Genomic DNA, 23,353 nt, shown 5'->3' on the forward strand with positions numbered 1-23,353 from the left:
ATAATAATAATAGTAATAATAATAATAATAATAATAATAATAATAATAATACAGAAACAAAAAAATAATCAATAAATCAAACAGGTTTGGAACAACATGGTGATTCAATTATCTATTTATAATTTGATTGATTGATTGATTGATTGATTGATTGATTGATTGATTGATTGATTGATTGATTGATTGATTGATTGATTGGATATCCCTTTAACTATTGGCAGAATTTTAGGAAGTCTGGATTACCTAAAACAGTAACCACAATGGTAAAATTAAACAAAACACAACAAAACAAAAATAAAATAAAATTAAATAAAATTAAATAAAATTAAATAAAATTAAATAAAATAAAATAAAAATTTGTCTCATTTTGGCTATTGGCAAGCATTAACTTACAGTTCATGTACAAAGCATTTTGTTGATTTATTTTTTTATTTTTTTGTCATTGGAATAACGAAAAATGAAATGAATGAAAAAGAATGGAATGACAATAAATAAATAAAAATCTGCCTGGATTTGTCTTCTTTTGACTATTTGTATGATGAAAGCTTATGAAGAAAAAAATTTTTTTTTTCCTTTGGAATGTCTAAAAATGAAATGAATGAAAAAGAACGGAATGACAAACAAAAACAAAGCAAAAGCCATTTTTTTATTTCATGTATCACTAAGCTATTTAGCATTCTGATACTAGCATCATACCAGCATTGGACGTCCAAAAATGTCACTAGGCTTTCCCATAAAGCTCCTGAAAGTGCAAACACACCGTGTTTATGAAACTCTGTTTGCACACGGCGTGAAAAGTATTTTGTGGCGAAAACAAATTAGGTGCCACCAACACAATAGCTAATGCATTTGACCGGCCAGTCAATGCCCATATATATATACAGATGTCAAGATAAGACTCCAATTAGGGCCAAATGCTGCTAGAGCAGCAAATCTATAACCATCCATCAAGCACCGCCAATTCTAACGAACTGGCATGGAACATCCAGTTCATCTAATGCGAATCTTTTTCCTTTTTCACGGCGAGCGGAAGCCAGCTGCAGATGTGTCTTCCTAAATGGCTGAGAATGGTAAATCGCATTGGATCTGGTAGCCGCGAGAGAAGGAGGGGTAAAATGCACAGAATTGACTTCTAGCTTTGTGATATGCGACTACATCACCCGGTACATTAGCGAGAGAATGGCTGATGCCTGTTTGCCTGTGTTCAATGGTAATACTATTCACAGACATAGCTTTAAATAAAATATAGAAGGTGGTGTCTGAAGGAGCGTTGCGGCTGTTGGGAGTGGATTTTCCGTGTAATGAGAAGTCAGGATTGTGCACCTGCAAATTGTTGAATGCCCAAGCGTGCCATGTCTGTCTCTCTCTCCTGTTCTTTCTTCTTCTCTGCGCTGGCTGGTGTAATGCAAGCATTTATTAGCTAACGCGGTCACCCACATGCTTTTAAAAATAGCAGCCTCTTCCCTCTCGCTGTCAAGGCCGATGAGAAATAAAGCGCTCTATCTGCAGCGAGAGGCAGCTCTAAAACAATAGATGATCTGAATGGGCTTGAGATGGAGGAACGGCTTTGTGCCGGCTCTCAATTAGACGTGAGAGGCGTTAACTCGAGCTGGCTGGTTCACGTTCCAGAGCCACTTAGCATCCTGTGGCATTGTCCAGCAGGGACGTTACCATATGGCAATCCAATGGGCAATCACCATCCAAAATGGCAATCTGCATCCAAACACAGTCATGGATGTCAAAAGTGTGAGCTGACAATAGAGAGAGTTAGAGAGAGAGAGAAAAAACCTCCTGCCAGAGAGGAAGAGAGATGGAAGGTTTGAACTCATTAAAACAGACTTATGACTACAATCTGGTCCACACTGCAGCTCATTCTGGCCAAGAACAGCCCGCTTAGACACACATGCAAAGCGACAAATTTTGGATTTAATGTGCCAATTAGAGGCATGTTGATCTGAAATGATGATCTGAATAGACTATACTACGATAATAGGTCGGCATTGAAGAAAAGTAATTCAAATAATGATACAGCAGTCTCGATGAGCAGTAAATATTGTGTAGAGTCTGTTCATCTAAAAGTAATAAGGATTGATTATTTCACAAATATAATTGAGAAGATGAAGCCGAATATGCAGTGGATAGTCTTATGTTGATGGATGTCATAAGGGCAGGTCATATTACATCTTATTTTGGTATTTTAGACAGGAAAAACAATCTGACTGATATGTGCTAACCTAGTATTGTTCTATAATCTGAAGCATGAATAAAAGTTCATATGTACGGTTTAGAGACGGGGTTATTAAAGAAATAGTATAAACTAAACCTACATTATGGTGTGACAATCTTGAACAAAACACTGAATATATTTTAAAGTTTTGTTGTCACTAACCATTTAAACTTTGGCAAATTCAAAAATAACACTAGACAAAACAGTACTGTTTGTATGACAGTGAGCATTGCTAGAATAGAATAGAATAGAATAGAATAGGATAGAATAGAATTTACAAAAAAGTTGTAAATAAAAAAGAGTACTGGAGTATTTTACAAGAAAATACTTCGAAATGTCATGTTTATGTCAATGTGCTACTTGTCAGTTCTTAGTAAGAATGTGTAAAATTTACTAGCAATTTCTGAGTAAATTTCCATTTTTATTCCCCATACTACCCAGGCCACTCAAACCAATCGCATATGTAAAACAGTAAACTGTATTTCCATATCAGCATGCCATAAACCGCATCTTGTATAAAATGAGGTTAGCATAATCGTGTGTTGACCTTACACACAGCAGAATGAGGTGTATTAGTTTTAACTGGCAGAAACACAATTGTGAACTAGAGCTAAAGTGACCCAGTCCTCTGGGTGAGACCCTGACAATCTGATCCATGTTCTCCAATAAACCTCTGGAAGTCGCAGAAACGCAAGAGGTTTGATTCACGCTCCTGCGCGCACTGAGATAAACTGCACTTGCTCATAATGTCTCATTATTTTGGAGCTTTTTTTACTCCCATGCGACACCGCCAAGAGCACAAGCTGACATTTGTAACGCAGCTTTATTTATTCTTCATTTGTTTGTCTGCACTCGTCTCACAAGGGACGTTTGATGTGAATTGGTGGTAGAGAGTCCCAGTGCCGTAAATGAAACTAGAGCTAAAGTGACCCAGTCCTCTGGGTGAGACCCTGACAATCTGATCCATGTTCTCCAATAAACCTCTGGAAGTCGCAGAAACGCAAGAGGTTTGATTCACGCTCCTGCGCGCACTGAGATAAACTGCACTTGCTCATTATGTCTCATTATTTTGGAGCTTTTTTTACTCCCATGCGACGCCGCCAAGAGCACAAGCTGACATTTGTAACGCAGCTTTATTTATTCTTCATTTGTTTGTCTGCACTCGTCTCACAAGGGACGTTTGATGTGAATTGGTGGTAGAGAGTCCCAGTGCCGTAAATGAAGGGTATGAATGTGCAGGTAGAGGAACACAGGGAATTCTGGAACATACTGAATTCAATAGATACCAGAGTTACAATATACTGAGAGAACTAAAGGCAAACACAACACTTCCCTTTCTGATTAGTAGGATTAATCTGGGATCTGCGTTTGGAATTATATTTGAGATTTCCTCAGACACTTGGCTGCCTTATGTGCTCGTAAATGTAGGTTTAAATTATGCTGCTCTATGTCAAAATATGTACTATTTTATTGCTCTCCTGATTAACATGTTTATTAAAGTGAGTCCATTTCAAATCTGCTTTTTTTATGTTATAAATTGATGTTCCCTGTTTGGCATTGTAAATGTGCAAAATGTGTAATATAAATAATAAAATAGGATTAATCTGGGATCTGCGTTTGGAATTATATTTGAGATTTCCTCAGACACTTGGCTGCCTTATGTGCTCGTAAATATAGGTTTAAATTATGCTGCTCTATGTCAAAATATGTACTATTTTATTGCTCTCCTGATTAACATGTTTATTAAAGTGAGTCCATTTCAAATCTGCTTTTTTTATGTTATAAATTGATGTTCCCTGTTTGGCATTGTAAATGTGCAAAATGTGTAATATAAATAATAAAATGTGTTTAAATGCAAACATGTTTATTCAATGAATAAAATATTTGTCACAAAGACAATATTAACAATAGATAACATTAAGATACATGAAGCTACATGACCTGGGCAATTAACTTAAATTAAGTCAACATGAAATCATAATTGAAATAATTTGCTTTTTTAAAACACGTTCTAATTGTGACCAATTTATTAGTACACATTATTCTAGTGAAAAAAAAAGAAGAAGAATAATGGTGATGATAATAATGTTTGACTTTATAATGTTTGATCTGAACCTTCCTTTTCTGCTAGCATCAAGTAAAATGAAATAAAATGAAATACAAGTAATAAATAAAATATCACGATAAAAACTAATAAAATAAAATAAAAATACTCTCAAGGTGGAACTTGATGCCTCCACATCCTGGGCAACATTTAAAATATTATCATATTTATGTTAATATGTTTCCTGGGACAACATTTTCAATCTTTCTTGAACTGACTGCAACTTCACATTCAGGACCGGCTGTATTCTGCTATGAAACCCCCACTTCTAAAAGACTTTTGACCAATAGAAGATCTAAATGTCACAGGTTGACCTGCTGGCTCAATATAAAGAATGAAAAACTTCAGAGGTTTGCAGTGTTGTAGGAGCTGATGGTATATTTTAACATTTCGAATGTACTATTATTTGTCACTTGCCATTTATTATTTATATTAAAAAAGACCGAGAGGGTGACATCATTTAAAGGCATTTTTCATGCACTGTCCTCTCACACACTGCACCAATTCAAAAAATTCCTGCAACACACTCAGTTTTGCAACATTTCAACATAATCATGTTTGCCTTGCATGTAGTTTACGTATCACTTCCTCAGATGTTTCTCCGGAGCTCAGTTTGTGTCGTTGTAATTGTTGTCATTTGCGCGAACACGCTCCGAGTTTTAGTGCAACATCAGTGCCGCCCTTGAGAGGAGCCGCGGCAATAAAAGCTGCACTGCAAGCCCACGATGGAGTTATAACACAGCCGAAAGAAGAAATCGATCACGGCGACCCATCAAACAACCATATTTAACTCTGTCTGAAGTGTGTCTGTGACTCTGAGCATGATGGGATTACAACCGCACCCGGTGTCTCTAACCAAATTTCCGACCGGCAGGGCCAAAGAGAAGCCGTGCCCGGAATAGTCCGAGAACATTATCAGAAAAGGGTGTTCGCGTTTCCCAAAGAGCGTTGGGAATATCAATACACAGCTGGGGTATGTGTGCGTTCGAGTGTATTTCTTTGTGTTTTCGGTAATCTGTTCACTGATGCAATTTAAGCAGCTGTTTCTCAACTAGTCTCAACCAGTTTATTCAGCCTAAACCAATAGCTTTCAGAGTAATCATATTTATTATTTAACTCTTTCGCCTCCAGTCCTTGACCCCTCACCTGCTTAACGTCATCATGGCTTGCAGAGCCGATGCGTTCCATTCCTCTAAAGTCATTCCACAGTCCCTGCTGCAATAAAACTACACTAGTAAATTTGGTCTGATTCAATCTAAACGCCATTATGCGCTCCCACTAAGGGGTGAAAAAAATCCAGCATAAATGATGATAACAGAAGCAGCGGCTTGAGATTTTGCTGATAATTGTGCTTTTGTGATTGATAGAACAATTTAGGTTTATAGAGCATGAGAGGTTATAGACAAACTCCGTCGCCAGGATTGGCCGGCTTGCCAGGAAGCTCCATCACGGCTCTGACAGGAACTCCCTTGCTTTACTAAATATAAAATAACAGCCACAAGCAACTTTTGTGGTATCCTGAGCAGCCTCGTTCTAAATAAGAATTACAGTCCTATATGTTCAGACTCTAAGGGCAGAGCGATACGATTGGTGGTAGTTTTCTAAGTGCAAAGTCTTTTGTTGAACGTCCCTTGAGGGATATCAAATCACTCCCTCAGGCCAATCGGCATGAACATTTATAGCACACATCAGTTCACCGTCTATATTATGGCCGATACCATGGTTAAGCGAAAAAACAAGTGTGAACTGATGTTAGATAGGACTCATTTTGTTACAAATAGGAGAATGTTTTATTCAGAGTTACCCAGATATTCAGAGTTCAGAAGCCACATTCTGTTCTTTCATGTATAGAAGCATTCTAACTGTAATAATTCCAGCTGTAATCATTTCTGATTAAAGTCAGAAAACTATTTTTTAAGTCAAGGTGGCCACATTAAAACTGATTAAATTGATCAAAAGTGACAGTATCAATCAAGACAGATTTTAAATCAATTATAAATTGTAAAACACCAAACATTGATTTGATTTAGTTAATATAAAAAAAATGTTTATAAAAAATGATAAATAAAACTGATAAACCAGTAAATGAAAAAAGATAATCGCTAAATAAAACGGATTCATTTATTCATTTATGTAACTTAAGTGAAATAGTAATTATTAAAATCTTTATTCAAAAGAATTCATGATTTTTTTAAATTATTATTGAAATATTTCTATCACACAAAACATTGATTTGGTTTAGTTCATTTCTATTTATTTAAATTAATTAATTGAAATAAGTAGGTGTTTCCAAGCAAAACCTCATAATAAAAAAAATAAAAAAATAAAAATGAACCATTTAATGCGAGTAAAATTATGCTATTTAAGTGATTTTGTCAGAAAGGTAACTTTCCTATTTCCAATACAACAATATTTTATTAGATTCTGTGGAGCTAATCGTAATAAATATACTTTCACAAAGCATGCTGGAAGTCAAAAAATAAAGCTTGACTGGCCGGATTGTGGGAAACTGTTCTAAAAATAAATAAATAAATCGATTCTAGTCCCAACTGCCCTCTTCTCTCAGCTTCCGTTGTGATCGGCATAGACCGAGACATTTATAATCGATACCCCGTCTCATTTTGAAGTTGCTCCGATCATTATTCAGAAGACCCTTATTGAGAAATGTTATCAATAAGGGCTCCCGCTATCACAGACATGAGCACAAAGGTCAAGACCTCAGCCTCAGATAACTCAATCCACTGATTTTCTGTCCTCACTCGATGGAATTGGGTTCAGCTGTGGCAATCAATGCGCACACGTTGACATTTGCCAGGCTTGCTATTTATTTTCAAAGCAAAACGGATCCATGAAAAACAAAACTAACACCTGTTAAAAGGGAAAAAGTGTTTTCATGGCTCCATAATAACCACGGAAGTGACCTTCTGCTGAACTGTCTTCCATACGAACGCTGGCGTGAAGCTGCTCATCAGTTCAGTGCTGGGAAACAAAGGCAGCTGTGACTCTGCTGTAATTACTGCACAAAGGATCTTCATGCAGAGCCATCGATCAGATGTTTTCCAGCCCTCCCCATGCTCCTTTAATCTCATCTTCATTCAACTTTCTTTTTTTAAGTGGTGGAATCTCATCGACTTAAGCTATAGAGAATCCCTCTCACGCTAAATCCTGTCTGTTTCTGTTTGTTCGTCATTTCAGGGTGGTTCTTCTGTCCTGTATTTCGTGACCCACTTATAAATCTATCTGACAAAAACTCTTAGGAATTAAGGTTCTTCAATAGTTCGTTCTCTTTTTATCATAAACAATTTTTGGCTAGGTTCTTTTGGCTAAGTTTCTTCAGATGAACCATGAGAATCTTTGGAGATTTCAAACATTCTTCATATTACATTATTTAGTCTCCAGATCGGTATATTGATTCTTTGGTTTACCAGAATATAAATGTTTTTTTATGAAGAACAATGCACAATTATATTATATTATATTATATTATATTATATTATATTATATTATATTATATTATATTATATTATATTATATTATATTATATTGTATACATCAGTGCATGCTGTTCCAACAGATTTTTTTTATCTAGTTTATAAATATGTTTATACAAATGTGTTTTTGGTATTTATTTATTTATTTATTGTTTGTTCTCTTTGCAATAACATGCAATGATGTACAGAAACGTCTTAAAATGTAAATTTACAGGACATTATATTATAGACCACTGCATGTTGTTCCAACGCAAAATGCATTTTTTATATATGTTATAAATATTTTTATAAAAACTTGTTTTTTATATATATTTAATAAATACTAAATGTATGTATTTGTTTGTTTGTTTATTGTTATCTTTGCAATAACACGCACTGATGTACAGACACTTAGAAAGGTACTATTTCAAAATAAATCAAAATGAAATAAAAAATATGCAGTTTTCTTTATTAAAATTTACATTTACAGGATATTATATTACATTACATTTAAATTACATTATTATTATATACACATTATTATATTATATTATATTATAGATGACGTTTTAAAAGAAAATTATTTTTCATATTTTTAAGATATAGATATCTTTAATAAATACTAAATAAATATATGTATTTAATTTCTTTATTAGTAATTAATTTATATTATCTCTGCATTTACATGCATTGATGTACAGAAACTTCAAAAGGTACTATATCAGGTCTCAAAACATATTTTTAAGAGTGCACCTTCTGTATGTTATCGTATATGATTGTATGAAAGCAGCAGTTGTACTTCCTTCGAGCGATTCATCTGTTGTTGGCAGACACCTGTTCAGAACACACCTGCTGAAATGGCCACAAATGTGCGAGCGCACCTGTCTAGATCCACACGAGCCAAGAGCCTCTCAACACATTAATAAGTGCATCTTGATTTGTGACTTAATCTCCAAAGTGTCCCACCATCAGCAGCACCCGGCGGCCCCTCAGGGATCCTGCAGTGTGTCATTACAAACCGTTAGTTCAGACCTCTGACTTGTCAAGGCTGCGTTTCCTGGGATCATAAATCGCTCTGTCACAGACGCACACTACACATAAGTAATGACGGCATCATCTGGATTTATCCTTCACTCGTATCAACTGCATAACAAGGCTGTACTCATACTAATGAGATTTCAGCGCTGCTGATCCATGTGCTCGTGGCTCAATCACTTTGAAGGTATTACAATGAAATGGACAAAAGTTGAGGAAGAGGCTATTTGCTTATCTCACGGTGTGAACGGCATTGTTAACAGTTTTCTTGATTGTGAAACCATCACTGCAGCCTTGAATGTGTGTGAATCTTACAAAGAAACTCTCAAATCATATTTCACCACAAAAGCAAAGAATAATATTATTATATCTGTATTATTTGCCACATAATTGTCAATATTGTAATATACAGTATAGAGGGTAAACTACACTACAGTATATACACTATTGTTCAAATGTTTAGGGTTGCTAAAGTTTTAAGGTAAGATATTGTTTTTTTATGCTCACGAAGGCTGCATTTATTTAATTAAAAATACAGTAAAACAGTAATATTGTGAAATAGTATTACATTTTAAAATAACTGTTTGCCTCGAGAAACTCCTAATTTGCTGATTAATAATAGTTAGTGAGATAGTTGTTAAGTTTAGGTATTGGGTAGGATTAGGGATGTAGAATATAGTCATGCAGAATACGTGCTTTATGAGTACTATAAACAACCAATATGTTAATAATAGGCATGCTAATATGCAACCAGTTAATAGTGAGAATTGGTCCCTAAACTAAAGTGTTACCCATCATTCTAATATGCTGATTTGCTGCTCAAGAAACACTTCTTACACTCTAAAAAATGCTGGGTTGTTTCAACCCAACTTTGGGTCAAATATGGACTAACCCAACCGTTGGGTTAAATTTTTACATTACATTTTTAACCCAAAAGTTGGGTTAGTCCATATTTGACCCAAAGTTGGGTTGAAACAACCCAGCATTTTTTAGAGTGTATTATTAACCACGTTAAAAACAGTTGTGCTACTTAATATTTTGGTGATACAGTGACAGTGATTCATAAAAAAAAAAAAGATTGTTTGATAAAAATTTAAAAGAACAACTTCTATTTTATTTTTAATTTTTTTGGATTAAATTCATGACAATTCTCATAAGGTTCACTCACCCACTATGTAAAACACTTAAAATAGAAGAATATGCAGTGATAGTTTTCACAGAAAAGTAGCATTGTTGTACACATTCTACTTTCACATACTTTACCCATAAAAGTATAATTTGAATTAAAATCACAACTTTGGAAGCTGTTTATGAAAGCATTCACTTCACATAAAATCTAATATGAGAAAGAAGAGTGCCAAAGTAATCAGTCCTCTTTGCCCAAAAATCTGTTAGTAGAGAGAGGAAGGAGGAGGTTCTCAGAGCCAGGTGCACAGCAGACTCGCACAACCTGGCCAAAACTTACACAACATTGGCTGGTAGCATTGAACAGCTGCTTATTTCTGCAGTCACTCATTTGTAGCAACAGACTCATAATCAAAAATCTACCATACAGTTTGTTAAAGAGTGTAAAATAAACCATTTGCCACCCATAATCATTTTGACCAAACTACACTGTAAAAATATGTGACCCTGTCTGTGAAATAATTAATAATAATTATAATAACTAATAATAATAACAATGTATGCATTTGGCAGACGCTTAAAAGCAACTTACAGTGCATTCAGGCTATACATTTTTTACCAGTATGTGTGCTCCCTGGGAATCAAACCCATGACCTTCTGCGTTGCTATCGCAATGCGAAACCACTGAGCCACAGGAACATCCACAGAGAGGAACATAGGAAAGTTTGATTTCTGCTGCACTGCGGCCCTGAGGCTGAGCTACGCAACACAATGCCGGATCACGCTTTCTTAAACAATGAAAACACATTATTGGGTCAATGCCCTGTAAACCCAGTTATTTACCTTGGCAGCTTCACTCGGCGCCTGAGGACAAACAAAAGTAGGCCACTAAATAGCCTTAACCTTATTCTGCTGCTTTCCATCTCATTCGCTCCCACTTTCTCCCGCTCTCTCTTTCTTCAAGAGTTGAAGTACAACCATCTCCCAAAGGACTCACTTAACCTCTCAGAAGACCTTTCATTAAAATTTGAAGTCCACTCAGAGAAGGTCACTGCTCTGTTGGCCAGATTAAGAGCTGTGAAGACAGAGAACATTAGTTTGAATATGTCTGTTCGTCATCACTGAAGCCGTCTCTCTCGGACGCCTGCTGGACTTTAAGGTAGGCGATGGTACAACCTGTAATAATCATATGTCTGTCACTTTGTTTCTCATCCATACTTTTACACGCCAACATGTTTCAAGAGTGTGTGTTTAATCCTTTGTACTGAAACACCAGCTTCCACTAAACATATGAGGATGCTACAGTTTGTCATGTAGTGGGCCTTTTGGCTTGCTGCATTTCACCACAGTAACATGCATTGCATGAATAGTGCACATTCACATCTATATTCAAAAATGGGGTGTGGCACTTAAAGGGTTGAGTCATTTTCTAGTTACAGCGGTAAAGGCTGTAAATGTATCGCAGTTGGAAGTCAATAAATTAAAAGTTAAAAGAGCCCAGCGGTAAGGAGGCAGATTCAAACTCAGATTTGGACAAAATAATCAAACCAAATGCGAAAACATCCTTAGTCCATATAGTGCTGATATGCAAATTGTAAACTCAAACTTTGACTAATCCTCCACTGAATGCACAGACCAAGAGTCTGCCGCTCGTAAAGCCACCGGCTCTGTCCACAACTCATTTGTCTTTACACAAATGAACCTCCCATAACTGATGAGAGCGCCTCATCAATAATTCACCTATACATCTGATCTTCTCGCCAGATTAACGATCCCGCCGGGCCTGTGTTCCCAATCCTATTGTTTTTTTCTCTGTTTGTGTGATCTATAATTCTAGTGAGCTTTAAACTCAAGACAATACCAGAAAATAATATGTCCCATCTCTCCCTCTAATTTCCTGTCTTTCAGAAGATCCCAAATCTTTGAGATGCTCATGGTCTCATGATCTTCTGCCAAGCTAAAATACTGAGTCTTCAACATGCTGTAAATTCTGAGGTATCATCAACACCCGTTCACCAATTAGTCAGAGCAGATTAGGCAACAAAAGTCCTTTTCAAATCGCTGACCTTCTTCGTTTAATCTACACCGCTGGTTGACCTTCCAAGTGCTGTTCACTGCATTATTAATACCCAGACTTTCCTTCAACAGCCTGTTCACCGAAGCCTTTGTATCTCTAGTGGTTTTGCGCCATTGTGATCAATACTGGCCTTTATCTGTTCTGAAGACCTTGTACAGTAAGTGCTTGAAGTAAAGAAAAGATGAGATAGCATAGAGCTCAGCAAATAGCTAAATTACGCATGAATCCGCAGGGCGAGGGAAAGCGCTTGCGTGAAGAGTTAAAGAGGTTGGCACGAAGATGCTAAGTGTTAATTAGTTATTGATCCAATTTAGCTGATGATTTCCTATCTAGTGTGAAAAAGAGATGTTTGGGTCTCAGAGTAATACAGTGTTTTTCCGATATTACTGACTTAATTTCTATGCAGCCTTGTCTCCACAAGTAAAATGCAACAGTAAGAGTTCAGAGACATCCAAACAAAAGGGGTTAGATGTCTCTGAACTCCTGATAGACTGAAAAATATGATTTTTCAAAGCTGTAAATGAAAGATTATTGCAGTATGTTTAACAAAACAAAAACTATTTCAGCCTTTCTACTTCAAAATTTCACATTTATTTAAATGTGTCAACTCAAATCAGTACTAAAATGAAAACTTAAACTGAAAAAAGGCAGAAAAATAACTGTAATAACTGGTTGTGCTGCTAGTTGCTAATTGTTCTGAGTGCTTGCTTGTGAGTGGAAACTTGCTCATTTATAATAAATAGTGCAATATTCCATAAAAAATAAATAAGAATTTTCGATTTTGATCGTATTTATTTATTAATTTTAGTTAATGTATTTTTTGTGAATTTTATTTCAGTTTAATCTTTTTATGTATTGTATGTATTGTATTTTTCTTTTACATTTTCTTTAAATTTATTGTAACATTTTTACACATTTCTAAACTTTTTCACAGACCCCCTAGCACTCCCTTGAGGTCCTCGTTCCCCATTTTAAAAAACCCTGGCATATGCTGTCTATATATTATTTTTGCAAACCTGGACTGTCCTGATATTGACATTAAGAAATCAAAAATCTCATTGCCATTGAACCAAGTTGAAATACAATACAGGCCCCAGAGCTTTCTAGACCCTGCTGGGAAGTTCTCTGATATTAATGCCCGTCTGTCACACACCGCCTAATAGTGTGTTTAGCAAACGAGAGCTCTGCACTTTTTATTGCACAGATTGCTGCATTATCTTCTCATCAGCTTACACCCAACCCGCAAAACAAGGAATTCTGGGATGTGCTTAAATCAATGGGATATATTCCATTTCCTGGCAACTCCTGTGAGGGCGGGGACTGCCGTTAATTACTTGTGTTTGCTAAGGCGGTTTTCTCGTAGTTACACTGTGGGAAAAAGTTCATCACATACACTCTTAAAAATAAAGGTGCTTCAAAAGGTTCTTCAAGCGATGCCATAGAAGAACCATTTTTGGTTCTACAAAGAACCATCTCTTTCTTGCATTTTTGTAATCTGAAGAACCTTATTTCGCCACAAAGAACCTTTTGGGAAACAGAAAGGTTCTTCAGATGTTAAAGGTTCTTTATGGAACCATTTAGACAAAAAGGTTCTTCTATGGCATCGTGAAGCACCTTTATTTTTAAGAGTGTAGCTTTTCCACAAGCTGAGTTGAACACTAATATATAGCATCTGTACAATGTCATACACACAAATACAAAACACCATCATGGTCACACATGTGACACTAAAATGCTATAAACATTAAACAACATAAGATATTATATGATATAAAATTAACCAATGAACAGGTTTTTACCATAGCATTTTTACAGTCTTTTACTGTTAAAATGACAATTTATTTATTTATTTTAATCCTCTTCGCAGGTTTTGCATGGCCAACCAAGTGCATTATTAATAAAGAAAGAAAAAAAAGTAAAACCTAGTTTTAAGCTACAGCCTGCAAAATCCAAATGTAATGATACTATAGAGAATTAAGCACACAGTGCATTCCTTTCTATTAAAAGTAAGGAAAGTATGACTCATTGGGCATAAAATCTTATTGCCCATAAGCATGTCAAATTGCATGCAAAAGGTCTTTCCCTCTACAGTATTTCTAAAATAAGAAAGGCAGACAGGCTAAAGTTTAATAGCTGCTATTAAACTGTCCTTGTAAAACACTCATAGTTGCTCATTAGGCATGCATGCAATAATAACACTGACATAGACCATTGACGGCATAAAAGAAACGCATGTGTGAAGCTTGAGTATGATGGCAGGACACGCTTAGGGTCAATAAAGCTTATTCATCAACAACATTCATTAACAACAGCAACACAGAGCTAAAACTTGTTGAAAATCAATGCATGCCATTGTAGTCCAAGTAAAATTAACCAAAATTAACAAAAAAAAAAAATAATTATATATATAATTATAATAAATTATACAATGATTATTTTATAATATATGGCAATAATTTAAATAAATTGTCAGTGTAGTGACCTACAAAAAAATATCACTTTACTATTAATATAGAGCCTGCTGTTGCTAATTGTCAGAACAGATTAAATCAGTTGTGCAATATAATTTACTGCTCTGAAAAATGTATGAAATCAGCACAAATGTGCTGGAGAGTCACCATACAGAGTGCATGCAATAGATCACACATTGCATTTCCTCCACAAACACACACTCAGGGATTTTTCATTACACGGGGATCCAAATTCAGCAGTTCTGCTGGGTCAGGGCTCATATATCAGGGCTGTGACAAACGGCTGACCCCGGGGTGAACGAGCAGCTCCATGGCGGATGTGGATCACGGCAGGACACCTCGGGCCGACCCACTGACCAGCCCACCACTCAGCAACCCCTGTGACATGAATTACCCCACACACCCGGCAGACTGCTGGCAAGACAGAGTGCATATAAATTATGGACACACATGCAGCACATGCCTGCCTGAGCCACTAGACTCCTGCAGAAACACATACGGATACACTTGCAGTCAAAGTTTGGACACTGAAGTCACTGAAATCTGCATAAAGACTTGAAATTACACAAATACACATTGTGCATGAATTTCTTCACAAATTGGACATTTTATTAATTTATGTAAAAGAACTATTAGGATCAGAAAGTGAAGGAAATAAGTTGAATTCCTTCAGTAGTGTTTACATACAGATCGAGCACCGTTTACAACAGTCCAAAACAAATATATGGGATTTTGACGTGAGAGGAAAACAGGAGAAACAGAAGCAACCGTTTAAAGACAGATTAAAGTGTCTTAATGCTGGATTTGTTTCTTACGAACACACACAGCTTTTGGCTTCACAAGATGTTAACTGATGGACTGGAGTGGTGTGGATTACTTGTGGATTATTGTGATGTATTTATCAGCTGTTTGGACTCTCATTCTGACGGCACCCATTCACTGCAGAGCATTCATTGCTGAGCAAGTGATGCAATGCTGCATTTCCCAAAACCTGAAGACATAAACATATCTACATTCTGGATAGTCTGAGGGTGAGTATATGTGCAACAAATTTTCATTTTTAGGTGAACTATTCCTTTAATCTGACGAGAATTACAGTACAGTCATAATAGATACAGTCCTCCTGGAGTGACCTGAGGATAAATGTCTTTCTCAAGGGCACAATGGTGATGCCTTATGGCTCGTTCCGTGTGGGAATTGAACCAGCAACCTTCTGGTTAGCCTTGAGCTGCTTCCATAATGCCATACCAACCACATAATCAATCTCATCTAAATCAAATGCCCTCCATTTAAACAACAGCTGTCAGTCAAATAGGCTGGCCTGTAGCTGAACCTCATATTCAATCCTCCAGCAGCAAATCCAAACCCTGAAAAGCCCAGGCAATCTTTCCCACCTCCATAGGGACGGGCTGCAGCTTCCCTCTGGATTATTCTGTCAGATAGCAGGCCCCTGCTCATATTTTACGTTTAAAGGTGGGGGAAATGACCAGCCACACTATTTGACCTGTTCCCAGCTTGCGTATGTTTTTCTTTTTAAGTGTGACAACGGCATTCTGCGGGTGACAGGGTCAGCGATTTACCGCATCCATAAATGAACTGTTTTAACCAAGACGGAGAGCTATCTGGCCAGAAGTATCCCTTGTAAACATAAGTCAGCGAGGGCTGTTATAGGCAATGGAATTGGGTTGTTTAGATGATGGACAGCTGCCAGGGTGACGCCGCTCTGAAACTCTGTCTTATTGTCCATTCTTTAATGCACTGCTGTATATTTTGTGTTTCGGTGGAAACATGTGACATGCTAAAATGCTGATGTCAACACGTGAGGTGATTTACACCCTGATCGTTTATTTGCTTGCATGCTAAATGTCATTGAAACTTGAAACCACTGAGAGCAAGATTACAGAATTCAACTTTAATGATCAGAGGCAGAAAGGGCATTACGAACCAGATCCCTTACAGTTTATAAGTGTTAATACTGAAATGGAAAGGAGCAAAAATATCATTTCAAATACAGAAATCGAATTATAATTCATAATGCAATCTCAATTTAATTCTGAATGGCACACAATCCACACATAAGCAAATTTGTGTTTAACGTCAGAGCCAGAGCCTCTGTCCGTGTAAAGGCACGAGGGAGATTGTGATGCTAGGCTAGTAGCCTTTGGATCAGGCTAGTGTCCTTGCATTCTCTGTCCCATCCATCTTTCGCCCATGATAGATGAGGAAAAGCAAGGCAAACCACAGCCGTCTGTTGTCTCTGTGTCAACAGGAGATGGGAATATATAAGTCACACCAAGGAAACGGAGAGCAAACATTTATAATAGTACCACCTGTCTGCTATATTAATCACTAGTGCTGTTTTCTAACAACACACGCATCAGGGTTCAAACATGCACTGACAATGCAGCTAATTTACTCATGCACTTCTTCAACACTCATCTACATCATATCCATGAGCCAAACTGAAAGCAGTATAGCGATTTTGCTTGCTATTATCTGCCATTGCTAGCTACTTAACACGAGGGAAATTGTATAAAAGTACCAAACAATTTCTTTACAAAGTAGGTTAAGTTCACATCTCATGATTCTGACACAGAAAATATTACTACATAAAATTATAAAAATGATTAATCTCTTCCGAGTCTGTTGAATTCATGGTTACATGAGAGCTCTTGTTGAATTCACAGCAGGTGAAATATAGAAAGAGGACCTTGAGGATGAAGGCAAACTTTATTATTGTTTGATATTATAAATGTTCTGAGAAATGTTTCCATAAGACATAACTCCAATTAATTAAAACACTTTTACTTTAAATAAATATATATATTCATTACACTACAGTTCGAAAGGTTAGGGTTAGTAAGATTGTTTAAAAAGAAATTAATTTTATTCAGCAAGTATGTAATAAACTGATCAAAAGGTACTGTAAATCCATTTATAATATTACACAAGCTTTCCAATTTAAAAATGCTGTTCTTTTGAACTTACTATTCATCAATCAGCATATCAGAATAATTTCTGAAGGATCATGTGACACTGAAGACTGAAAGTGTAGCTTTGTTATCAAAGGTATAAATTACATTTTAAAATATGTTGACATAAAAAACAGTTTTTTTTTATTTAATAATATTACAAAATAGTACTGCCTTTTATCTGTATTTTTTTTTATCAAATAAATGCAGTCTTGGTGAGCAAAAGAGACAATAAGTCGCACCAACTCCAAACTTGTAAACTTTATTTTTTAAATTAACCTTATTTTATTTATCAAGACATAACAGAAATATTTCTTTAAACCGTTATTATGTACATGTATCATCATAGTCTGAGGAGTGGTTTCAGCAATAATGAGAGATTATGTAATGTCAAAATGTGTATGAAATACAGAAATCAAATAAATGCAGTCTTGGTGAGCAAAAGAGACAATAAGTCGCACCAACTCCAAACTTGTAAACTTTATTTTTTAAATTAACCTTATCTTATTTATCAAGACATAACAGAAATATTTCTTTAAACCGTTATTATGTACATGTATCATCATAGTCTGAGGAGTGGTTTCAGCAATAATGAGAGATTATGTAATGTCAAAATGTGTATGAAATACAGAACAAAAAGCATAATTTTATTGTATTTTCTAAGAACATTCTAGAGAGCAACTGATTAATTTCAAAGTTGAATAGTTGCCATTTTCAAAGCTAACAGCAGGTAAAACTGAGACAACATAGTCCCACATCTCAAGAATTACTAACTTCATAAATCACTCTGGAAGCTCCGTAACATCTTCTCTATATCTACTTTTATATCTCAATTAAAACCTCATATTTTTTTCATAATTCTTTTGTTTACCCCCAGCTGTTGATCATCATTAAGCTGTTGTTGTTTTGGGCATACAATTCATTTGTTTTCTCAATGTTCTCACTGGTTCTTTATTGTTTATATGTTGTGCCCCATTGTGATTTTGTGGATTGCTATATAATGATTACATGTTGGATTCTATGTAAGTTTCATCCCAAAAGACACTTATTTGCAACACATATTTCTCATATGTTGTGCCCCATTGTGATTTTGTGGATTGCTATATAATGATTACATGTTGGATTGTTTATGTAAGTTTCATCCCAAAAGACACTTATTTGCAACACATATTTCTTGTTTCTTCCCACTCTTTCACCATGACAGCCGCTCCAATGCCCTGACCCTCCTCTTGTTTGCTGACCAGAATTCAATACCGCTATTAAACTATATGTTATAGCCGTCCATACAGAATGCATGTACCTCTTACAAAAGACTCATGTGGACCATCATTCAGTTCATGAGATGATTGGACGTGAAACTTCAGGGGCCTCATTTTGTTGCATATAAACCGTCCTAAATTTGTTCTAAGATCATTTCTCAAAAGTGCGCAAGTGCGATTCAGAGAAAATGAACGTGCGCACAAAAACACATGCGTACGCCTCTCTTCCAGATGTGACATATATAAATCACAAATTATCTGGAAATTGTGTGCAGCTGACTGGTGTCAGATCTCTGCCTTGTTGTCACGAATCCGGTCCATGAACTTCCAATTTCATTGACTCTCGCACTACACACTGTTGCACATCACCCCGGACTACATTTCCCATCATGCATTGCACTTCTATGTTTGAGAATGACGAGCACAAAGAAAAAAAAAAACTTTACTGAGTCAGAAATTGAGGTCCTGCTGGCGGAGGTACAGGTTCATGCGGGGGCGCTTTTTATTTAATAATGTGTAATTATTCTGTGGACAAACAGTGTGTGTGGTTATATTTTTTTCTATTGACTATTATCACAATTGCTACTTCTAGAAACAATAGAAATAATAATAAAACAAAAGTAAGAATAAACTACGAATTCAAAAAATTCAGTCATCTTATAAAAAGTGAGCCATCCTACTTTTTAAATCACTTGCTATGACAACTAATAAAAAGTTTAGTATCACGAAATTCTTGCAAAACTTTCAAAAAAAAACATTGAAAGAGAAATTTTTGGACATTTCATATCATAATAAAATTTATTATTACACGATTATGGTCTCTGGTCTGAAAAAACCTGCATGTGATTTGGCATTTCTTTATATTTACACAGATTACTAATGCTGCTCAAATCTGCCATTAATGTACTGACACAAATTAGTGTATTTTATACAAATATAACTGATGTAAATTATAAAAACAAAGTTTAATGCTGATGTCTCTATTCATTTTCACAGAAGCAAAGCAGCAGATGTAATAAATGAAAACAGTTAACAATGTCATTGAATAGAATATATTAAAACCATTATTGCATGACATAGGCCTATTCTTATAGGCTACACAGACAAAACAGTCGGAGATGCGTTTTTTCTTTCTATTTTACACATTAGTAGTAAATCAAGACTTCGCAAGTTCTCTTGCAAAATAAAATAATAAAAAAATTCAACATGAAATAAACTGTACAAAAAGCGAGCAAAGAACTCTCAACATTAGGCTACTAAAAAGGTCAATTTAATCTCGCAAAAACTCCCGTTAATAAAAAATCTGACTACACTGAACAATTAATCTCTGTTTCTGTAAAAACTGCATCTTTGTTGTTTATGATGAATTCGGTGCTTGCACGTAGACCGCTTTTATTATTATTGCAGCTTAGATGTTCAAATAGCTGCAGTACTCTGACTTTGCCACAAGGAAAAGTGCGTACGCTTGCTCAGACCATGACGTGGCGGTAGGTACTTTTCCACGTCAAAGACTGTTTTTATAAATATGAATGCTGCCGTGGATTTTAGCGTACGCACACTCTAAGATCAAATCTGTGCGTGCGCACATTTTATAAATGAGGCCCCAGGTCCCTTACTGCACTAAGAGACCCTGAAATCAATAAGCGTCCTCTAATATTTGTCCTATTTAACGAGCTGCAGCACATCCCATTGACTCGATTACAAAAGGTACGAAGCATTAGTGAACCTCACTGAGGGGAAAAATAGATATATCACCAGCATTCATATTAAAAAAGGGTGAATGGGTTTGAATATAGTCTGTCTCGTAAAGAGAAGAGAGATGAACTAGGGGGGTTTATTGTTGCCTTTATTGTGCTAGAGAATATTGTAAACCTACATCATACAGAAACATGTTTATGAGTATATGACCTGCACAGCATTTGTACCTCCACCATTCATTCATTCATTCATTCATTTATTATATGCTTTCATCCATGTGATTTAGTGTTGAGAGAACACATCATGAGGAGAAAAAAATAAAATAAAACAAGAGTGTGACGCACGATGGCCTTCGAAAAAATAAAATAAATCTTATTTAATTTGATTTTAGACACTGTATTTCTATAATGTTAAATAAGTTTAAAATAATTAAATACAAATAAATATAATGTGCATAAAATAACGACAAATAAATTATAAATATAATTATAAAAAATTATTACAATTTATAAATTTTATTGAGGTCATTTCTAGTTCCAGTAATGCTTTATTAGTCTTTTTCTAACACTTCTTATTGCATACACACAAACACTTTCAAATTAACAGCTTTAACATGAATGAAGTTTCATTGTAGGACTGACAGTGATCAATCAAACAAATGAGTGCTGCATGATCTATCTATAACAAGTCACACACAACATGACATATCTTGTAGAAAACCGTCTAAGGAGTAGAGATGCTTGAGTGAAACTTGTTCATGTTTTCTGTTGACATTAGCATTGGTTAAGGATAACCAGATGCCAAACTGCTGAAGCTATTGCTTTAACCATTCCCCCTCTCTCTCTCTCATGCTAGTCGCCTGAGGGGGGTGATTCATTATCTGAAAGTATTGTCGCGCAGCACACTTGCTCTCCAGAGGAAGCTGGCACTGTTCTCTTTCATAGTCACACAAAATACAGCAGCACCAGCAATCAAACACCTGAATGTTTGAGCTCATAGTGAAATATTTAACTTGTGATTGCTTGACAGATGTAGTCACAATGAGCTGACCACTATGAAACATACTCATTTGGTATCTCAACTGAGATATTAAAGGTGAATTGTGTTGTTTCTGCACCACTAGTGTCCACAAAAATAATGACTGTTTTCAAACAGGGTTCCTGGCATCCACTGGTCACCCAAACAGATAGTCCCGTCCTAAAATCACACCATTGGTTGAGTAAGTTTTGCTGTGGGATGCTCAAACAAACTGAATGTTTTGAAAGCCATATTTTCAACTAAAACTCTTAAAAATTAAGATCATAAAAAGGGGTTTTCACGGTGAATGCCATAGAAGAAAAATTTTTGGTTCCCCAAAGAACTTCTCCGTGAACAGTTCCTAGAAGAACCATTTTTGTTTACACTTTACTTGAAGCCTTTACATGTAATGCATTATGTATCTTGAATGTATTTTTATGCCTTGTAATGCACCGTATGCATTGTATGATCTATAATAATTGAAACCACATTTAAAATCTATTATCTATTCTTATTACACCTACATTAAAACACATGAAAAATTCCACGTTTAGATCTAATAAGGAATCTGCAAATATGATCATGCATTTTAATTTTGGTTATAGTTATTTCTGAAAAGACATAATGCATTGCAATGTGCATTATTATATGAATACCTTTATAATGCACTATACATAATGACTTCAAGCAAGTTTTTCTTAGTTTTTCTGAGCCCAGCCCACCATCTCCCCGCGGTACGGAGCATAAGCCTGAGCCCACCGATGACGGAGAGCCATTTTCCGCTGCGATCCGCGAGCCAGAGCGAAGCCAAGCGACTGAGCGGAGGATCGCCTTGGATGTGGAGCCCAAACCGTCAGACCAGGTGCGAGAGCCAGTGACAGTGCCCAGCACGAGGGAGCAAGCCATGGACGGTGTGAGTGCGGAGAGGAACTCCGCCCCCTGCATCATGGCTGAGGGTGAGCTGACTATGGTGGGACATAAGAGCCAGAATATGGAGGGAAGACGGTGTCAAAACGAGGACGAGAGACCTCGGAATCCTCAGTTTAGCCCAGGAAGGGCTCTCGATCCCCTGTCGAGCCTCGGAAGGGCTCCCGATCCCCTGTCGAGCCTAGGAATGGCTCTCGATCCCCTGTCGAGCCTAGGAATGGCTCCCGATCCCCAATTCAGCCCGGGAAGGGCTCCCGATTCCCACTTCAGCCCGGGAAGGGCTCCTGATCCCCAGTTCAACCTGGGAAGGGCTCCTGATCCCCAGTTTAGCACGGGAAAGCGCACTGCAGTGCCTGCTCCTAGAAAGCGCCCTCCAGTGGGCGCTCCTCGAAAATACCCGCCCTCCCACCCGCTCCAGCCTCCCACGAGCCCCGCGGGACTGCCATCCTCCAGCGTCGCCGGGGTTGGAATTTCCCTCACCTCTGCCTCCAGCCTCCGAGGCCCGGACTCTGCCTCAGTCCGTAGACCCAGTGGCTCCACCTCGGCTCCTAGCTCCCTCGCCTCCACCGTCACCCATCGATGCTCCCTCGTCCCTTTGGCTCTGCCTTGGTCGGGTGTAGACCTGCCATCGCCTCTGGACTCCTCTCCTCTGGCTGCGCCGCATTGCTCTGTCCTACCGGCTCCGTTGGGCTCCTTCCTCCCGTCAGCTCCACCTTGGTCCTCAGTTGCTCCAGCTCCGCCGCGGATCTCTGGATCTCCGCCTCCGCCTTGGTTGCAAGTGCCCTCGGCTCCACCCTGGCCCCCCGGATCCTCTGCATCCCCCTGGCTCGTTGGCTCTCCGTCTCCGTCTCGGGCTCCTCCACCACCTGCTCCGCCGCCGTTGGTCGGCCCCCTGGAGGCGGGGGGGATTCCCCCCCCATGGCTCCCCCCGCCGTTGGCTCCACCGTGGGCCGCTATTATAGCTGTGGCCA

Source organism: Sinocyclocheilus grahami, unplaced genomic scaffold, assembly GCF_001515645.1.
Source record: "Sinocyclocheilus grahami isolate Dianchi unplaced genomic scaffold, SAMN03320097.WGS_v1.1 scaffold14.1, whole genome shotgun sequence".
NCBI classification, from domain to species: Eukaryota; Metazoa; Chordata; class Actinopteri; order Cypriniformes; family Cyprinidae; genus Sinocyclocheilus; species Sinocyclocheilus grahami.